The 21,225-nt window shown below is 40.1% G+C and overlaps 1 long non-coding RNA gene across 1 annotated transcript; it reads left to right on the top strand.

The window, feature by feature from the left end:
- The first annotated feature begins 13,810 nt into the window (after window positions 1-13,810).
- Window positions 13,811-21,225, top strand: LOC104596204 (uncharacterized). Its single transcript, XR_735009.3, has 2 exons — window positions 13,811-14,209; window positions 16,191-21,225. It is a non-coding gene; the product is annotated as an uncharacterized LOC104596204 (long non-coding RNA).

Here is a 21,225-nt window from a genome sequence, read left to right as displayed (position 1 = left end):
TTGGGACATCCTTGTGCTGTGAATACTGTCTTCCTTTGGACCTTGACATCTTTTCTGCTATTCTCTGTATAAAGAATGCCACCCCGGGGCTCCACCGGAGAGGCGTCTTTACTACCTCTCCCCTCGTCGTGGCTACAACCTCTTACACGAGCCACCGAATAAAATTCCCGCCTGGAAGCGGGATTATTTTTTGGTCCGCAACCCTGAGGGGTGGCCCTTCCCTACTTCTTGGAGGAGTGCCATTTAGGACTCCAGGGTCGAGCTGGACTCTGAATTTCAAAAAACGATGTTGTCCTAGGCATCAGTAGGCTTCCTCTGTTCGGACTACTTGACCGAGGAGAAGCTCGTGTAGGCCGACCTGAGCCCGGGTAGGTTGTCTCTTTAGGTTGCGTAATACCTTGTCACAATATTGTGTATATACATATACTTTGTTCTTACCGGACTAATACCTTATGGTTTCTTCTTGGCAGCCATCATGTCTGGTGTTGACTCGCGTCGTCTTCTTTCAAGGAACCAGAGGCGCAAAGTGAAGAGGTCGCGCCCTGACCAGACTCCCCCCTCTGGGGTACTGAGTTCGGGTTTGCTGAGCCAGGCTTCACCTCTCTGCCGCCCGAAGTTCCGCCACCCCCATCCGAAGGAGGTGCTGGCGGGGCCAGCCTCGAGGAGGGCGAGCTCCCGCAGCAAGGGGTAGTCCCCTCGGGTCCTTCTCAGTCGTTTCCCTATCTGCGGCTCCCAGTGGGGAACTGGGAGGGCGTAAATGACTTCATTGTGGCTCGTCGGAGGTGCCGGAGAGCAATCTGCAACGAAAAGGTTGCTAAGTGGAGAGGGATGAAGCCTGGGGATCTTGCCGCACTTGCCGCCTCTCACTGTATGGTGGTAAGTGGTCATTCTCTTCTTCTTCGTCTTTCCTTCCTTTTTGTTGTCCTTTGACTCCAGTCTCTTGTTGGCAGGTGAACACCACCATACACGCCATGGCCCTCCAGACGCATGTCCACTCCTGCGACACTCGTAACCAGAAGGCCAACATTCAGAAGCTCCAGGGCGAGCTCGACCAGACTCGGGGCGAGCTCCTTCACACTCGCAAGGGGAGCGAGTCCTAGGAGCTGCTCGTCCGACACCAGGAGGCGCAAATTGCCAGGCTTTCTGAAGAGAGCGCGCGCTACAGGGAGGAGTCATCAAGGGTGGCAGCGGAGAGGGAGCTCCTTCGCCAACAGGTTCGGGACTTGGAGTCCACTCTTTTGGACCGAACTCGAAACTTTGACAACATGGTAGAGGCCGAGCGAGAGAAGGCGGTCTGGGACTTCAAAGAGTCCCAGGAATATCATGACCTCCAGGTAGATTATGGCTCAAGTTCGTACTGCTCCAGGTTCAAGCTTTGTTGGTGGTTGGTCCGGAAGAAATTCTCTGGGCTCAACCTCGACGGCATCACTATGAAGGGCCTGTCTCCCGAGACGACGGACCAGGTGGAGGAAGATGAGCCTGACTCTCCGCATGATGAGGACGAGGTGGTGGATCCCTGAGGCTTCGGCGGCGTTTGATCATCTGCTTTGACTTTTGGTGGCTCCTGGGTGCCATAAACTCGGTCTTGAAAGGATCTTTTGTTGGGCGATTGTGCCCTTTTATTTTCTATCAGACTTTTTTGAGCTTTTTAGCTCAGTTGCTGCTTTGTTGTTTGTTTTTTCTTTTTTTTTTTGAGACAGTAATGAAGTTTCCCTTTTCTTCCAAGTACGGTGTGCTCTTTTTGTTTTTGCTAAAGCGATCTCATCACTTCGAGCTGTTAGGGCTACATGCCTAAAATAAGACCTTTCGGCAATTATGTTTAAGGCATCTCTATAGTATACCACGGAGTGGTCACCATGTATGCCCGAACTACACGTTTGTTGCCTATACTTTGGTTTAACCAATGTGCCGAGATGAGCCATGCTTCGTGGGGTTTGGACCTAAGCTGCCAACGTCTCTGATATTTCATACTTTGCCTTCGCCACTGAAGCGACTAAGTCTTTCTTGGTGCCGAGTTCTTTTATTAGCTCGGTGTTTTAGCCCTTAGGCTGAGGGGGTGAGATAGTCTGCCCTTGAAGTTTGCCCATGCCGTGGAGGCGATTGGGTCTTATTGCGCTGAGGTCGTGTTAGCTCGGCATTTTGGCCCTTAGGCTCTAGGAGTGACTCATAGTCTACTTAGTAGTTCGCCCATACCATAGAGGCGACTGGGTCTCATTGCACCGAGGTCGTATTAGCTCGACATTTTGGCCCTTAGGCTCTGGGAGTGACTCGTGGTCTACTCAGTTGTTACAGGTAACATTGTCTTAAGTTGACAATATTCCATGCCCGATGTACTTGTTTCCCTTCGAGGGTCTCGAGCTCGTATGTTCCTTCCCAATTCGGTCCGAGCTTGCCAACGGACCAGGTCACCAACGCGGAGGTTCCGCTTCTTGACCTTGGCGTTATAGTATCGGGCTATTCTTTGTTGGTAAGCTGCAGCCCTGATATATGCGAGGTCCCTTACTTCGTCGAGTAGGTCGAGGTTGGTACGTAGCTCGTCTTCATTTGCCTTAACGTCGAATGCTTCTAGTCGTAACGAGGGAATCTCAATTTCAACTGGGATGACTGCTTCGGTGCCATAAGTGAGATTGAAGGAAGTTTCTCCTATGGTGGTCTTCTCTGTGGTTCAGTAGGCCCATAAAACATTCGGTAGCTCGTCTGCCCACAGTCCTTTAGCTCGATCTAGGCGCGCTTTCAGTCCGCGAAGAATAACCTTGTTCGTAACCTCTACTTGATCGTTCGCTTGAGGGTGTGCGACCGAAGTGAAGTTTTGTCATATCCCCATTTCTTGGCACCAGTTCTGGAATTTTATGTCCTCGAACAGCTTGCCGTTGTCAGAGATTAGCAGTCGAGGTAAACCAAAGCGGCACACTATGTTCTTCCAAAAGAAGTTCTGGACATTTCAGACTGTAATTGTTACAAGAGGTTCAACTTCTACCCACTTGGTGAAATAATCCACTGCTACCACTAGGAACTTCCTCTGGCCTGTCGCTGGTGGGAACGACCCAAGTATGTCGATATCCCACTATGAAAAGGCTATGGGCTGGTGAGGTATTTGAGGTCGGCAGCGGGCTGATGATGGATGTTGGCGTGCTTCTGGCACTTGTTGCATTTTCTGAGGAGTTTGGTGGCGTCTGCTTTCATTGTTGGCCAGTGGTACCCTTGTCGTAGTGATTTTTGGGCGAGGGCCCTGCCCCCCAAGTGTCCGCCGCACAGACCTTCATGAGTGTCGTGGAGTACAAGCTCGGCTTCGAAAGGTCGCAGGCAGCACAGGTAGGGGAGCGTGTAGGATCTTCGGTACAGCCGTTCGTCTATTATGACGTATTTGGCCGCCTGACGCTCTACCCTTTTGGCGGCATTGCGGTCCACAGGGAGGGTCCCGTGTAGCAGAAAGCTCGTGAGCGGATCGATCCAGCTTGGCTCTGCTTGAACGACGGGAGCGACCTCTTCAGCCCCCCCGAGAATGCTAGGCCGAGGAAGGTCCTCTATGTACACGGTCCTCATGGTGTTATCATTGGTGCTGGCCAACTGGGACAGGGCGTCGGCCTCAGCCTTAGCAGGACCTCCTGTACTTTGGCTAAGTAAGCAATCATGGTCAGTTTGCGAGCTTCGTATTCTCCTGTGACCTAATTGACCACGAGCTGGGAGTCGCTGCAAATGATAATGTGCTTGGCTTTCATTTCTTTGGCTAGAGCTAGCCCAGCTATCAACGCTTTGTACTCTACTTCATTGTTGGATGCCGCAAACTCGAAGCGTAGTGCGTACTCCAACTTTGTGCCGCTTGGGCCATGTAGGAGAGATGCCACACTGGCTGCAACTTCACAGTGCTCAGATTCGACCGGCCTGGGAGCTTCGGGCTCGCCCGAGCTAGGGGCTTCGGGCTCAACTGGCTTGGGGACTTCGGAGCCGAAAGTGCATTCTACAACAAAATCTGCTAAGGCTTGGGCTTTGATAGCAGATCGCGACTTATATTGGAGATCGTACTCGCTGAGCTCAACGGACCACTTCGTTAGTCGATCAGAGACCTCGGGCTTGAGTAAAACTTGCCTCAGAAGTTTGTTGGTGAGGACGACAACAGTATGAGATTGGAAGTACGGGCGGAGCTTTCGGGCTGCGATAATCAGTGCGTAGGCCAATTTTTCTATCTTTGGATATCTTGTCTCTGCTCCCTGCAACACTTTACTAACATAGTAGATGGGCCATTGGACCCGATCTACTTCCTTTATTAGTACCGAGTTGACCACTTCGTCGCTGGCCGAGAGGTACAACTCTAAAACGTCGCCCTCTTCGGGCCAGGTTAAAACCGGAATACTGGTGAGGTACCTTTTGAGCTCGTTGAACGCGAGCTGACAATCTTGGGTCCATTTGAACCCTTTGCTTTTTATTGCCTTAAAGAAAGACAGGCAGTGGTCTACCGATTTGGACATGAAGCGGCTCAGAGCGGCTATTCTACTGTTCAACCTTTGAACCTCCTTCACTTTCCGAGGTGGTCTCATATCTAAGATAGCCTTTATCTTGTCCGGGTTGGCCTCGATGCCGCGCCGGTTCACAATATACCCTAAGAATTTACCTGAAGTGACTCCAAAGACACACTTGTTCGGGTTCAACTTCATACTGAATTTATGCAGAATTTCAAAAACTAAGTTCAAGTCTTGTATTAAATCACCAGAAAGTTGGGTTTTGACGACCATGTCGTCTACATAACACTCCACTTTTTAGCCAATTAACGACTCGAACAGTTTATTTACAAGTCTTTGGAAGGTCGCCCCGACATTTTTTAACCCAAAGGGCATGACCTTGTAATAGTACAGGCCGAGCTCGGTTATGAAGGTAGTTTTCTCCTCGTCTGTTGGGTTCATCCTGATCTGATTGTAGCCCGAGTAGGCGTCTAGAAAGCTCAGCAACTCATGCCCCGAGGTCGCGTCCACTAGGTGGTCAATCCTGGGGAGTGGGAAGCAGTCCTTTGGACAAGCTCGGTTTAGGTCGGTGTAGTCGACGCACATGCGCCATTTACCGTTAGCTTTTTTCACCAGAACGGGGTTGGCCACACAGCTTGAGTAATGGACTTCCCTGATAAAATCGGCTGCAAGGAGCTTCCCGACCTCCTCGTCGACTACCCTCCACCACTCTAGGGCTAGGTTGTGTTTCTTTTGCTTAACATGCCTAACTACAAGATCAATATTAAGCTTATGAGTTATAATGTCGGGGTCTATGCCGGGCATTTCTGCCGCGGACCAAGCAAAAACATCTAAATTCTTAAGTAAAAAGCGTACTAGTTCGAACCGCAGGGGCTCCTCGACGGAAGCGCCGATCTGAAGCGTTTGGGTAGGGTCCTCTGCCGAGGTCGGAATGGAGACAGTCTCCTTCGTGGGCGCAGCTCGTTCCTCGCTCTGCTCCACAGGTCGCTCTAGCTCAAGGTCGTCAGCCACCTTAGCTTTTCCCTTGACGACAGCAATATAGCACTTGCGGGACTCAAGCTGGTCACCCCGCGCTACCCCGATACCGAAGTCCGTGGGGAACTTCATGGCCAAGTAGTAGGTAGACACCACAACCCGTAAGGCTTGGGTAATCGGTCGACCTACTATGGCGTTGTATGGGGAGGGGGTCGCGACCACCAAGAAGTCGTGGTCGAGCCTTACAATGCTAGGCCAGGTGCCGACTTCCACAGGTATTGTTACTCTTCCTAGGGGCCAAACTTCCTCTCCGCTGAAGCCAACCAAGGGAGTGTTTGCGGGCTTTAGGTCGCTCTCCTGAAGCTGGAGTTTGTCGAAGGCCGCTTTGAAGAGGATATTCGCCAAACTGTCTGAATCAACGAGGACTCGCTTGACTTCGAAGTCGTTGACCCTCATCTTTATGACGAGCGCGTCGTCATGAGGGTAGTGGACCCCGCGCGCATCGTCCTCTGTGAAGAAGATGGGGTCTTCTGTCCTTGGCCATTTTGGAGGGTTTTGCTCTTCCCTGCTGGATTCACGAGCTGACGCGCAGGCTGCTGCTGAAGTGCAACCCGCCACAATCGATTCCCCGACTATGACGTGGATGATCCCTCGAACTGGTCTCTCTTCGGGGGGCTGCTTCTACGGTTGCTCCGCTTGTCGGCTGGATTCGGGGGCGTCTCTGCCTTGCTTCCCCTGTCGACCTGCTTTATTATTATTATTACTATTATTATTTTGTACAAAATTTCGTAAATATCCACAACGGATGAGCTCTTCTATCCATCGCAGAGGTTTTTACAACTCTCGGTACTATGACCGTGGTCTTTATGAAAACTACAATATAAATTTTTATTCCGGGTGCTAGGGTCGGCCTTCAGCTGAGGTGGCCACTTCACATACGGAGCGTCCTTGATCGTCGTGAGGATCTCGGCCGTTTTGTATTGCGGGGCGTGTAGTCCCTTTCTGCTGCTGGGTCTCGGGAGGGCTGGACTGGCCTCGCCCCCCGAGCTATGTACTTCTTCTTCCTGCTGTCGCCCTGAGACGGGGGTTCTGGTTCCCTCTTTCTTTTTTCTCGGGTCTATTCGCCCTTCTAGTTGATCTCCTCCTTAGTCCCAATAAATCTATCCGTGAGCTTAAGGAACTTGATTACGGTTTTGGGTTGGTTGACAACTACGTGCCACTTGAACTCCTTATGGGTGATACCTCGCTTAGCTGTTGTGAGGCATACTGCGGGATCCAGGTCGGGTATCTACAAGCAAGCATCATTGAACCGCTTGATGTAGCTCCGGATGGACTCCCCTTCCTTTTGCACTATGCCAAGGAGGCTTTCCTGAGTTCGCGGGCATCTCTTGCTGGTGATGAAGTGGGAGGTGAAGACCTACACGAACTGCGTCCAGTTTCTTATCGATCCTGGCGCAAGGTTCCGGTACCAAGTGCGGGCCACTCCTTTGAAAGTAGTGGAAAAGGCCATGCACATGCAGGACTCGCTAGCCCGTGCCAGGTGCATCTGGGACTGGAAGGCGTCCACATGGTCATTTGGATCGAAAGACCCATCATACTTGTCCAGAGGAGGGAGTTTGAAATCCTTTGGCATGGGGACAACAAGGAGTTCTAGAGATAACGGGGAAGAAACCGAGAGGAGGGGGGTAGCTTTCACTTTAGCTGAGCACACCTCCTCCTTTCCTTTGAGCTGGGAGAGGCTCTGGAAGCGGTTCGGAGAGCTCGCTGGCATCTTCGCTGCTGCTTTGCTGGTTCGGCGTTGGTGCTTGATGCCTCGGTGTTTCCGAGCTCGATAGGCTCAGACTGCTGGTGACGGCTCTAGACCGAAGGGCCCTATCTATAGCCCGCTGCTAGGACCTCGAACGGGTTGTCCGCTAACGGGAGCTCGAACTGCGAAGGTTGTGGTGACACGGGCTTTGTTGGGTGAGAGGCCCCTGACCCGCTCGCAGGCTGTGAGGCGGGTTCCGAGATGGCAGCCGGCCTCTCTTTCTTTCGACGAGAAGAGGCGTGGCTCTTGGTTGGATCTTGGACCTAGGAGGCTTCTTCCCGACGAGGCCGCTCACTCCGTCGGGTTGGTTTGGCCTGCTTCGTGGGCGGGTGCCGAGGTGGAAGCGACATCTGGGCCTGAGGCAGAGAGGGAAACTGCTGCTGGTATTGGTACTGGGAAACCTGGTGCAACACTTGCTGTTGGTAGAGTTGAAACTGTTGGAACTGTTGCATTTGAGCCTGCATGGCCCGCATGCATTGCACTAAGTCCTCCAGTTGGTTCAGGTTGGCCGTTGGGGGCACAACCGAGGGTTCAGTAAAGGTTGCTCCTACAGTAGAAGGGAGCGGAGCAATGGTGGGTGTCACTGTAAGAGGCACATTCAGACTGGGGACTTCATCCACGGTGAGGGGGACGGTAAACTGTCCAATGTAGACAGTAGGAAGCTGGGGCTGCTCCCCACTAGTGTTCTGGCTGTTGCCACGTCCGGCATTGCTGGAAGAAGCCATGAAGAATGCTAAGTTTTTGGAAGAAAAGTGTTGTAAAAGCTTGGAGGAAGGCTTTTAGAAGCGTTTCCCACAGACGGTGCTAAATGATGCGGCACGATCTGGGCACTCCTAGCTGGATGCTGACTGGCTCCTTGTGGGCAACGGATGACACCTGAGAAGATGAAAAGAAGGATTCTCGGGGATTTACCCGGTGGGAATGCTCCGAAGCTTAAGTCAGAACGTTGGGGAAGGAGAAAAACGAGAGTGCGAAAGCTAAGAGTGTAGGTTGCGTTTTATCACTATGCTCGAGAGATTAGCTCGCGAGCAAGTAAAGACTCAGGTTGAGAATATGAGAGTGCGGAAGTACTCAAAAGTCTGAGAGATCTCTCTTCCCCTTTGCCTCAAGGGCTTTTATAGGGGAATTACTGTCAAATCGAGTGTTAGCGCCACTGGGCCCCTACTGCAGCCATTACCTGCCAGGGCTGCGCAGGTGATCGTTGCAACATACCTCTTGCTCGGATGAGTGACACGTCTTAAAGGGGCAGGCACGCCTCCGCCTGCTGAGAGACGTGGGTGCAGACTATCGAAAGGACAGGGACTGCGCCATCAGTCAAGAGACGTGGCGTAGTCTGATCGGTACGGTTTGTCTGGTAGAAGCTTCCTGAGAAACGTCCGTGCTGCTCATTCGCGAGCTACTTTGTAGCGAGCTTATGAATACTTCGAGGTTACCCTTACTAAGGCTGTTCTCTAGGGTGACTTATTCGCTTAGGGGCTGGAGCGAGCTGGTTTCCCTAGCTCACGAGCTGGAGCAGTCTTGGAGTATCCCCTTCGGGGTAGCTCGGGGGGACCCGAAGCTTGTGTTGTAGCGAGCTCCTCCTACAGCGAACTATGATATAGCGAGCTGCTCTATGGGCTCGTTACTTAGCCGTGATCAGGCTATGATGCTGAGCTGTTGCCTGTGCTGAGTTAGGTCCATGTGTCATCATTTCATAGGTCGGGTCAAATCATCCTCCATCAAGTATGATAAACAATAATTATTTTATCAATGATACAAATGAAATGCAAAATTTAAAACCAGTTTGAAAATGAAACCATTTCCATATCTAGATGGTAGGTAGGTCAATGATCTAACATTCCGGATCAAAATGGGTCAATCTATGATGTCATAACTAAATAATGAATATTAAATGCATAGATACATACATACATACATATATAAAACAAAAGAAAAATATAAGTTTTGTATAAAGCATTTTGATACAATTATATTGTTATGTATTCACCATATTAAACAACAATAAATGTGAAAAGAAGAATTACTTTTATTGACAATGAAAATAAAAATGGAATACATGGTTTAATCTATCCATATCAAATGGATGTTATTATTAAATAATAAAATACATAAAATTCTAGAAAACGTAGAAATTTGCCTATAATTTTGGGTACATTCTATAATATTATATATTCATCATAGAAAAAAGTGTGATTAATGAGAATTATTTTCATTAATGATAAAAATGGGTTAAAAATTAGGATTAAAATAAAAAAGCATTAATGTCTAACACATGACCCGATTAACCTTGTGAAGTGGTTCAATAATTTAATTAGCTAGGATATCGTAAGCAAGTGGTTTGGTAGGGATGCAAACAGATAAGATCATATTTGAATTATGGTATATTCAAATCTGATCTGATCCACTGATTCGATCGGATCTCATAAACATTGATTCGAATCTGAATCCGATCAAGATGTCATATATTTGAATCTAATACAATCCTATTTAATTTTTTAAAAAAGTAATAAATTATTAAAAGAAAAAGAAAAATATAACAATTGAAATAAAAAACAAAAAATATAAGTATTTTTTCAACTATTTTCATCATATAAAAAGTTTACAAAAATGCAATATAAATAACATATTTATAAATAAATAATAAATAGCATATATTATATATAAATAGTATATATTATATATAAATAATTGATTTGACCACAATATTAAAAACCAATGTTCAAACAATATATTAGAATTGCATTTCCTCTTGGTAAATAAGTAATTTTCATTATCTCATGAATTATATAATAAAAAATAAAAATATAGGATTTTTTATAAATTTTGTAAAAAAAATGAACATACATTAATTATTATATATTCTTCATATTAAAAAAAATATGTTTGAAAAAATGAAAATTATTGTTAGTAAAGATAGAAATGGCTAAAATACACAGAACAAAATGAATTAATGTCTTAATCATAGTCCATTTTCCTGGATAAATAGGTTAATGGTTCAGCCAGTAAAGTCCTTTGGTTACGGGTTATTATCATTATCATCATTTGGTACTACCACATGCAAAAATAAATGCGGAAATGGGAATTACTTTTATTGATGATGAAAATATAATACATGATTTAAAATCAACCGGAAAAGAAAAATGGTTTTTCCATCCAAGTGATGGGTTAGTGGTTCAACTATCCATGTCAAAAGGATCAACACATGATGTTATTGTTAAATAATAAAATACATAAAATTCTAAAAAATGTAGAAATTTGTAAATAATTTCGGGTATATTCTATAATATTATATATTCATCATATAAAAAAAAAGTGTGATTAATGAGAATTATTTTCATTAATGATAGAAATGGGATAAAAATAAAGAAAATTACTGTCTAACACATGGTGCCACTAACCATGTCAAATGGTTCAATGATATTTTATTCAAGGTTCAAAATATCGATATGCTCGATACGCCGGTAGGGGCGTATCGATACCCTTTGTTATATGTTTTTTTTTTTTTTTGCAACCAGTTTAGGTCTCCTCCATCCCCTGGACTAGTTAGACCCCCGAAACACCCACTGTAGGGGTGTACCGGAGGGGTGCCGGAACGATACGTATCGGCCGATACGGGCTGATACGTGTCGATACTTTGAACCTTGATTTATTTAGCTAGGTCATTGCAGGCAAGTGGTTTGGTAGGGATGCAAATAGATCGAATCGGAATTGAATCGTGGTATATTTGAATTTGATACGATCCAAAGATCTGATCGGATCTCATAAATATTGATTCAAATCTGAATATGTTGGATATCCGAATATGATATGATCCAATTTAATTTAAAAAATAATAAATTATTAAAAGGAAAAGAAAATATAATAATTGAAACAAAGAAAAACAAAAAATATAAGTATTTTTTCAACTATTTTCATTATATAAGAAATTTACGAAAATGCAATATAAATAACTTATTATATATATATATATATATATATATAATTGATTTGACCACAATATTAAAAACCAACATTCAAACAATATATTGGAATTGCATTTCCTCTTGGTAAATAAGTACTTTTTATTATCTCATAAATTAAATAGTAAAAAACAAAAATATAGATTTTTTTTTTAATTTTATTAAAAATTTCGAACATGCATTAATATTATATATTCTTCATATTAAACAAAAATATGTTTGAAAAATAAGAATTATTGTTAGTAAAGATAGAAGTGGCTAAAATACAAAGAAAAAAATGAATTAATGTCATAATAATAGTCCATTTTCCTGGTTAAATAGCTTAATGGTTCAACCAATAAGGTCATTTGGTTGTTGACTATTATCATCATCATCATCATTTGATATTGCCATGTGCAATGCACATACACTTTTACTAGTAATACAAAATACAAAGTTTTGCACTCTACGTATTTGTATTTGCACTCCTTCCAAACTGAGCCTAATACACAACAACAAATTTATGTTTTAATCAACATCTACTGGTAAAAAAACAAATCATAATTTCACATGATTAGTTAGGGTGTTGTACATCTGAATCTGATTCGAAATTCAATTGGACTTGAAGACCTTAGATTTTAATTCGAATGGATCGAATATGGATATAACCCATTTCCCTTGAATTTTTTTAAAATAAAAAAAATAAAAAAATAATTACTTTTCAACTTTTATATATAATAAATTAATGTAAAATTGTAAATATATATATTGAATTTATTATATATATATATAAATTCCTATATAATTTTAAATATAATTATATAAAGTTTATATATTAAAATCAATAAATATTATAGTATAATCATATTTGGATTTTAATCAAATTAGAATAAGTCAAATCCAAATCCAACTTGATTATTAATCGGATGCAGATTACAAAATCTGAATCTAATATGATTACATAAATATACTATTCAAATTCGATATAATCGTATTAGATATTGGATCAAGCCTCAGGTTTTTAGGTATCATTAATTGGCTTACGTTTAGTGGTAGAATTAAGAAGTAATGCGAGCATGTAGTCTATGATAGTATGGACCCAAACCCATTCTCAGTTTATGGGTCCAGGTGTCTAATGTAACCCAAATCTTTTATCAAGGACTAGGGATTAAAGAACTTGAATGCTCTTCAAAATATGCAATGGAGCAAGAAGGGAAATCATAAGACAATTGCACTCACTCAACTTAGCTTTGCACTTCACTAACTTCAAAAGCTAGAGAAGAGGAAACAAACTATAAGGCTACTCAAAGGAAACTCAAATTTTGAATGAGTTGCACTACATGGGTAGGGGCATTTATATTGGGAGCCGAGGCTTAACAATCAATCATTAATCATTAACTCAAAATCTTAACCCACAACCTTTTCATCCCTCCTAATAAGTATCATAAATATTCCTCTAAATATAACGAGATATAGGTCCCTTCATCTCCCCAAAATAGGTTATGATTGAAGCTTTAATACACTCTTAATAACCTTCTTTAATCTCTCATTAATTAAGGAATTGCATATTCCTTCAATGTCTCTTGCATTAAATGCTTCTAGATCAGATTCCCTAGGTTAAAAAAGACTTATCCTCGAGTCAAGATCATCATCATCGGAGTTGTAGATTTGCAACATTAAATGTAGTTGAGACATCCATGTCACCAAGAAAATCATAGGCATTCTCTCCAATTCATTTCAAAATTCAGAGTGGTCCATTAGTGTGAACTTATTTTAAACTTGTGCATGTAATTCCTTGATGTAGCTTACCACGTCTTCAACATGTTTGCTAACTTTATTGGTGATAGACAATGAAATAAGATCTAATGGGTTGTAAGGAATTTGACCATAAACAATATCAAATGGGGTACATTCTAATTGATCTATTTTTCAGCCAACGGTATGCAAACTTGGCTTGTGATAGGGTCAAATCCCATTGGTGTTTGTTATTGCTAACTAAGCTCCGTAGTAAATTTCCAAGTGTCCTATTAACAACATCCATTTGTCCTCAATTTGTAGGTGATGAGAACTACTAAATTGTAGTTTAGTCCCTTTTTTTCATAGAATCTCCCAAAAATGGCAAATGAATTTTGAATCTCAATTAGAAGTAATGGTTTTAAGAATTCCACTAATGTTCACAATCTGCTTGAAGTGTACTTTTGCCATATGAGATGCATCAAATGTCTTGTTGAAGGCAACCATCTATCCACCACAATTATTATGGAGCCAATTCTTCTTCTTATCATTAGTAATTCTAATACAAAGTCCATTGAGACATCCTCCCAAAGTGCTTTTGGAATTGGCAAAGATGTGTAAAGCTTAGTATTCTACAACATTGTACACACTTAGAGACATCCTTCAATATTTTTGACCAATAAAAACTCGTTTAAACCAAATTCAGAGTCTTATCACGACCGAAGTATCCACCAAGACCTCCTCCATGTAATTCTACAAGTATGGCTTGTTAAAGTGAAAATTTTGGAATGCATAATCAATTACCATGAAACAAGTATCCATTTTGTTTAATAAAATCTCTATGTGCTCCATTTTGACAACTTGCCCATATTTTTGATCAAAATAAGGGACATCTGGATATTGTTCCTTCAATATTTCAAATCCCATCACTTTGACCTCCATAGTGCTAAATATAGTTGCTCTTCACACAACATTTGCAGAACATGGCTAAGGTGCTCAAAGGCCCTGTTTGGCAAGTATTTTTTGAAAGATCATTCGGGTTTTTAGAAACCCTATAGACCAAAAATGGTCTTTTTTTCTGTTTGGCTTGAGAAAGCCCGTTACACCAAAAGAAAATATCTCAAAAAGGCTCTAAAAGCTCCAGCTCCAATTGAAGCTTACGATCTATTTGAGCTTTCATCTTTCTTATGCATTTTGACAAAAATTCGAAAAGTGGTCGATCAAAACCTCCTTCATTCTCCATTTCAATCGGTGAGAGCAACTTTGCCTCCAGTGACCACTGAGAAGAATCGACGTAGGTAATAAACGCTCTTCTTCTACTTCTTCTTCCTCTTCCTCCTCCTCTTCTTCAAACTTCTCTTTGTACATGGATAGTTTAATTGCTAATTCCTAAAAATCAAAATGACTCTCTCTCTTCTCTAATTCCTTTGTGTGAATGATAACTCATCACAATAAAACACAATCCAAGTCATTTATATGAATTAGGTTTCCAACAAACAATCAGAAGTCTTGCTTCAACCCTGATTTTTTTTTACTAGAAAATAGTAATTTTTGGTAGAGCAGTGAACTTAATTGCTAAAACATATATATGATGCCAGAAGGACATGATATATTTCAGAAAAAATTGAAACCAATCAACCAACATTCCGATATCATAATTTTTTCTGTTATTGTGCAAAATTTTATAATCTGCTAATTTTTTATTCCTTACTTGCTGAGTCCAAAATCATTGATGTAAACCAACATTCCGACACCATTTGGATGAAAACCAACAGTCCAACAGTCCAAAATCTATTTGTCTCTCCCAACGTAAAAAGGAATGGTTGTTTTCCCCTAAATATGGATGAATATTTTTTGTTTCTTTAGTTTATATTCACTTCGCTCTTCTATGATTTCCATGGATGTGAAAACTTGTGTTATTTGTGGATTGATGATGATGATTCTCTGGTGTTTTCTATGGAATGAGCTAACGAATCCTTAATTTGGGTTTCTTTTATTCTAAGGTTGTTGGAGTTTTAGTTTGATAATTTGGATATTGGAGTTTCTATTTATTGCTCTCTCTGGATATTCTAAGGTTGTTGTATACTTGTTTATTATAGTAGTTATAGGCCTATCGTAATGGTGAGCTATGGGATGAAAATGGAATTTGGTGGAGGGTGGTGGGTGAAACAAGGAAATATTGATATGCTTTACTCGGGGCATGCATGAATAGTTTAGATGTATTATTCATGAATAATAATAAAACAATTACTTATTGCTGAGGCTTCTTCCCGAGTCCCCTAATTCTTAATTGATCTCTTCATCTTCACTCTGTTCTAAGTTAGGTTGAAAGAATAGGCATTGTCTATTAGGCATGTGTAAGAAGTATAAATCCAAAGCAAATGGTGTGTTAATTATTAGTTGGGGTTTTGAAGTCATAATGCCTTTATTACTACTATGGAGTCAGTAAGATGGGCTTATGGAGATGAAATGAAGATGATAGAGTGTTTAACCAGTGGTATGAATAAAAGAATCCAAAGGAAAATGAGATTTGCTGATGGGTTGGAAGATGATTTAACTACAAGGGGTGCATAGGGATCATTTATACTAGTAGTGGGCATGCAGATTGAAAAACTAATCCACCTCCATTATCATATTGAAAAACTAATCGAATATACAGTGGTGGGTTTCAACGCTGCAATGTTTCAACTAACTCTACAATGTTAATTGGTTGGTTTTGGTATGGATTCACCTCAACCTCATTACAGTTGACCTGACCCTAACCCAAAAGAGTTGGGTCAATGTGGGTTTACCACTAAACCCAATCAACTAACATCCCTACGGTTGAGTAAATAGGTAAACCTAAGGAGAGGTCTTAGTATTTGACAAAAACCATAGGAGAGGTTGAATATAAACCAAGCTTTTTTTTTTTCTAGATTGTGGAAGTTTTATAATTTATGTCATTGATTTCATATTTTAAGAGTTACTATTTTGTAGTTTGTGGTATCATGGAAACAAGTTTAATTATCTTAAAGGCTATAGTAATTTAAACAGTACTTGAGTTGGAAAATACATTTACACCCACCCACCCCTCCTCCCAAAAACAAAACAAAGAAAATAAAAGAAATGAGTACAAAAAGGATAGAGAGAGAGAGAGGGAAACAACAAACTCTACAGTCATCATTTCTGGAATAGCCTCTCATCTTTCTTCTTTGGGTTGCTGACTATGGAATTGCTATCAGATTCATTTTGCAATTTTGTAATCCTGCATAAGTGCTAAATCATTTTCAATGATAATAGGGTGAATCTTGGCTTTGAGCAAGTCAAGGCAAAGGGAAATTCTCCAAGTGGTTATTGGTTTTGGTGGCCTATGGATTTGATTGTTCAATGCATCACAATAGGAAAGTGAGAGACTTGTTGCTTTTTATGCACAAGTATTTTAAGCATTTATTGTAATCTTTTAAAATGTATGTTTTACTTTTTGTTTTCTATTTTGATAGTCAATGAGTCGGTGGTTAATGGTTAGGAATGATAATGTTTAAGATGTGATTTGACCCTAGGTTTGGGGTTTGACTCAACCAAGACTATCAACTAGGTTAGGTAGAACCCTCTCAAAGGTCTTGTTGATAATTAGTTTTGGACAATATTCTTATTGCAATTGGCATAATTGATTGCCATAGATCTTTCATTATTCTTATCGTTGTCCATGAATTCATGTCACTTGAAATGATACAAGTTTTCCCTTGAAATACTAAAAAAAACTACCTCAATTTCTTGAAATGCAACTGAAGGAAAATGCTCACCTTTTAATTTAACATGTTACTACAGTTACAGGATTTTCCCACAATAATCATTCATAGGCCAATTCATAAAATAATAAAATTTTATGTTACTAGATGTCTAGTTAAGATGGCTTTTTGATGAGGATACTAGACCTTATTTTAATTTTGCAGATGTGATTCATTGAATGATTAATGAAATTCTCTTTTCAACTTATGATAATGAATGCATACTAACTCATGGGCCTATGGGGCCTTAAGGCTTAAGCCATTATTGATGCTTTGAATCTCCAAACCCATAACAACAACTTTTAAAGGCCTTAATTGTTACAGGCCAATATTTCAAAAGCTCCTTTACTTGTCAATTTTGGCTCATTCTCTATAAATTATGTAACACAATAGAACAACTACTGAAGGTAAACACCCATACATTTTGGCTTGTGTAGAGGAATCAAAGCCTTCCACAAGAACATCTATGCTCCTCCTTCAGTGGTAAAGCAAACCTACTAATTACACTACAGAAAATCTTCAAGAACTCAACAATTCCATTATGGCATTCTATTTCAAAGACAAAATAGTAAAATATATTGTTGACAACCTTCTGGATGAAGGGCCTATGAATAAACCAAAAATCCTATGCAGGATAGTTTTCAAACAATCTCTTTTTCTTGGATCCTTCGAATTAAACAACTCAAGTAACCTATTGTTTGAGCATTAGTAACTGGCCCTTGGTTTGGTTGGCATCAAGTTGAATTTGCCTTTGCAGTTCCTTGATCTAATCTTGCTGAGTGGGGAAATAGAAAGGAAGCTTAAAGCTGTTTTGGAATTTAGAGGAGAAACAAAAATGATTTTTGAAGAGAAAGCGAGAAACAATTAGTGTTGGGTCTCAAGCATGTAGACAAATGGAATTAGTACGAGATGAAATCATGTTCCAGATAGTAGAACATTACAACTTGAGAATAATTCACCCTCGGCCAAGAAACATTAAGAGAAGGTAGGTAACACAATTAGTGTTTTTTTTGTTAAACTTATTGTGTTTTTATTTGATGAATGTATTAGATTGTGTTGAACTATTTGTTAGAAATAAATATTCATGTTAAACTATGTGGGCTCACATTGATTTTTTATTTTATATAAGTGAATGTGCAAGTGGAGCCCATAGATGATAACCACATATGTCAATGTGTGGATAGGAATTACATTGTTATCATGTATAAGGAAATGCATGAGTGCGGTCTATTTTAATATTTTGTGTAGGTAAATGTGTAAATGGGGTCCATAAGTAATATTTGCATGTTTGAATGTTACTGGGTCCCGCACATAACATTTAACATGTATGTAAGAGGGATTGATAAGTATGCTTGCGAAACGGTCTTTCAGTCTTTCTAGCTTTTAAAAAGATCTTTAAAAAATTACAACCAAATGGTCCTTGGTCTTTAAAGATCTACCTTTGAAAGCTCGTCAGTCTTTTAAGGTTTTGAGCTTTTGGAAGATCTTCCTAAAAAGACTTGCCAAGCGCCTCCTAAATTTGCACTAATACAAGTCCATTGAGCCAATTCTTCTTCTTCTTCATCATACTAATATGTCATCAAAGTATGCAAGAAATTTACCAATAAAGGGTTGAAATATTTGATTCATCAAGCGGATAAATGTACTTGGTGCATTTGACAAGCCAAACCACTGATATAATCCATCTTTGGTCTTAAATGCAGTTTTCCATTCATATTCTATCTTGATTCTAACTTAATGATAACTTCTCAAATCTATATTGGAAAAAAATTCGAGAACTAGTTAACATATCTAACATGCCATTTAACATAGGAATGAGAATTTGTATTAAATGGTGATTTTGTTGATGATTCTATTATCTACACACATATGCCATGTTCCATCATTTTTTGGTGTTAGAAGAGTTGGCATTGCACATGGGTTTATTCTTTCACGAATCAACCTTTTTTCCAATAACTCCACAACTTGCCTATATAACTCTTTATGTTCATTAAGCTCATCATATAAGTTGCCTTGTTTGGTAAAGTTGAACTTGGGATGAAATCAATATGATGAATATTCCTCATTGGTGATAATCCACCTAGTATTTCATAAAAAATAATATCAAAATACTATTTCATTAAGGGCTTAAGTACTATTGAAATAGAACTTTCAGTATTTTCTTATTTTATAACAAAAGCTTATATCCTTTTGGATTTTTCCAAAAACTCACCAATGGTAAGGAAGTTGGTACTTTCACCCTTAGTAGTCTTAGGAATGTACTTCCTCTTGGATGGACCTAAGATTATTTTGATGCCATCTTTTCAATAGGTGTAAGTATTCTTGAATTCTTCATATTGAGCTTTTCAGTCATATTGTCATGATATACCCAACAAAAGATGATAAACATCAATAGGTGCCACCCCACACCATACGTTGTCTTGATAATTCTTGCCAATAGAGGACACTAAGTAATGTTTAACAATAGTTACCTAATTTCCTTTCTTGAACCATGCCAGCTTATAGGTAGTTGATATTTTCTTAGTCTTTAGGTTCAACATATCAACCATTTCTTGTGAAACTACATTTTTACAACTTTCACTATCAATGATAAGGTTGCATACCATTTCATGATGTACACCTTGTATGAAAGAAGTTGTAATGCAACCAATCATTGTCTTCAACGTGTGTAGTGTCAATTATACACCTAGTGAAAGAGCTTCTCCTTTGTCACTCCAAGTGATGTCATCACCTGGATGATCATTAAAATCATCATGGATAGACATTTCATCTTCTTTTTTTGGCTTTACAAATTCAGCTTCCTCGACTAAATTTATAAACTTCTATTTGGATAATCTGATGCTATGTGACAAAACCTAGGCACTTGAAACATTTTATTGCCTTGCCCTTTAGATCACCTTGTCGACTTAAACTTGATGCAACATTTGTATATACCGGTTCACGTAGCTTTATATGTTGCTTTTCCCTTGATGTAGTTGATCATTACTAATGGTAGACATTGCAATTGACAAGTTAGACTTTTTTGCTTGTTATTTCTCCACTTTTATAGCCAACTTGTAAACATCATTATAAGTTCAACAAGGCTGCAAAACCACTATGTCATGTATCTCCTTGCATAGTCCATGTATGAGGCATGTAATGGTATGGTCCTTTGGTCCAATCACTCCATGTCACATGGTAAATAGATCAAACTCTCATGTATATTCATTTAATGGTTCTTTTACCTTGTTGCAAGTTGTATAATTGTGTTTACCACTTTTGAAGATAATTTTTAGGAAGGAATTTCTTTCTCAATTACATTTTTTTCCCATGTGATGACTTTCTATTTGTTTAATCTCTCTTTATTCAAACCCTTAATTGCTCCCACCAAGCAAGTGCATACTTTTTTTAATTTGATGGCTACAATCTTTATCTTTTGATGATATGGAACTAGGGGTGTCAACGACATCCAATTAATCGATTTTGAATTCAAAATCTGAGATAAATCAAATTCAGCTAATCTGATTAATTTAATGATCAAATTCAAATATTTTTCCTTACTGGTTATTTTATCGAATCGAATTCGAATATATGGTGATTCAATTCGATAAATATTCAAATTCAATTATTATAATATAATATATAATATTATATATAATAAATCACCCATGTCTCATAAGTTAACTTTTGCGTGTAAAGCTATATCCAATTTCCGAGGTTATAAAACTATTGCTTTGTGTGTAAAGTTGTGTCCCCATTCCCCAAATGCAATTGATTATTGGTCTTGACAAGACTATTCATTTTTCTACTTTTTCATTTGTCGAAGCATTCCATCTCCATCTATCGTCTCCTTCCCAAGTTCCCTTTTCAATCGTTTCTCTTCTCTTTCTTTCTATTTGCAACTACTTTGTAAAATAAAGTTTGAGGAAGCGAACATGAGAACCAAAAAATCACAAAGGGGTTTCATATAGCTCGAACATCAGATGTTTCAACTTCGACTTCTATTGGCCTGAGTGTTAGGGTGAGGTCTTGACAAGTCTGTTGAGTTAGGCAAGGTTCAGAATGTGGGGCTCTTACTTAAAGTCTTGATGCTCATATTCACAGCCTTGCCAATGAATGCATCCATGCATGTGTCCTCATTTATCAACGACACCATGAACGTTTCCTTCACAAAAGTGCTTGCTCCACTTCAACCATGGTGATAGAGCTATCAAAAAGCCATAGAATGAAGCTAGGGAGGTTGTGGCAATGCAAGATTGCGTTGAGACTATCAGAGACTCGACCGATGGTCTATAGAGGTCTATGGCAGAGATGAGTCATCTGGGCCTCTTGGGGGAAAAATCATAGGTCACAAGAAGATATTTTTTTTATACAAACTAGAGATTTGGTCATTTGTTCTAGATTTTTATTGGTTTTTTATTCTCCTTTATTTCTTGTAATTTGTCTATCTTTGTCATTCATATGGCATAGCAATACAGAAATTGTTTCTTCCTCTACTTTCAAAGTTAGTATTCTCAATGTAAATGCTAGGAATTTGCCAAATTCAAATCATATCGAATATTCAATTA

The sequence above is a fragment of the Nelumbo nucifera genome, chromosome 1, assembly GCF_055504915.1.
Source record: "Nelumbo nucifera cultivar China Antique chromosome 1, China Antique-T2T, whole genome shotgun sequence".
Taxonomy (NCBI): Eukaryota; Viridiplantae; Streptophyta; class Magnoliopsida; order Proteales; family Nelumbonaceae; genus Nelumbo; species Nelumbo nucifera.
Note: the sequence above shows the minus strand (reverse complement) of the source record. Positions and strands in the feature narration are given on the sequence as shown.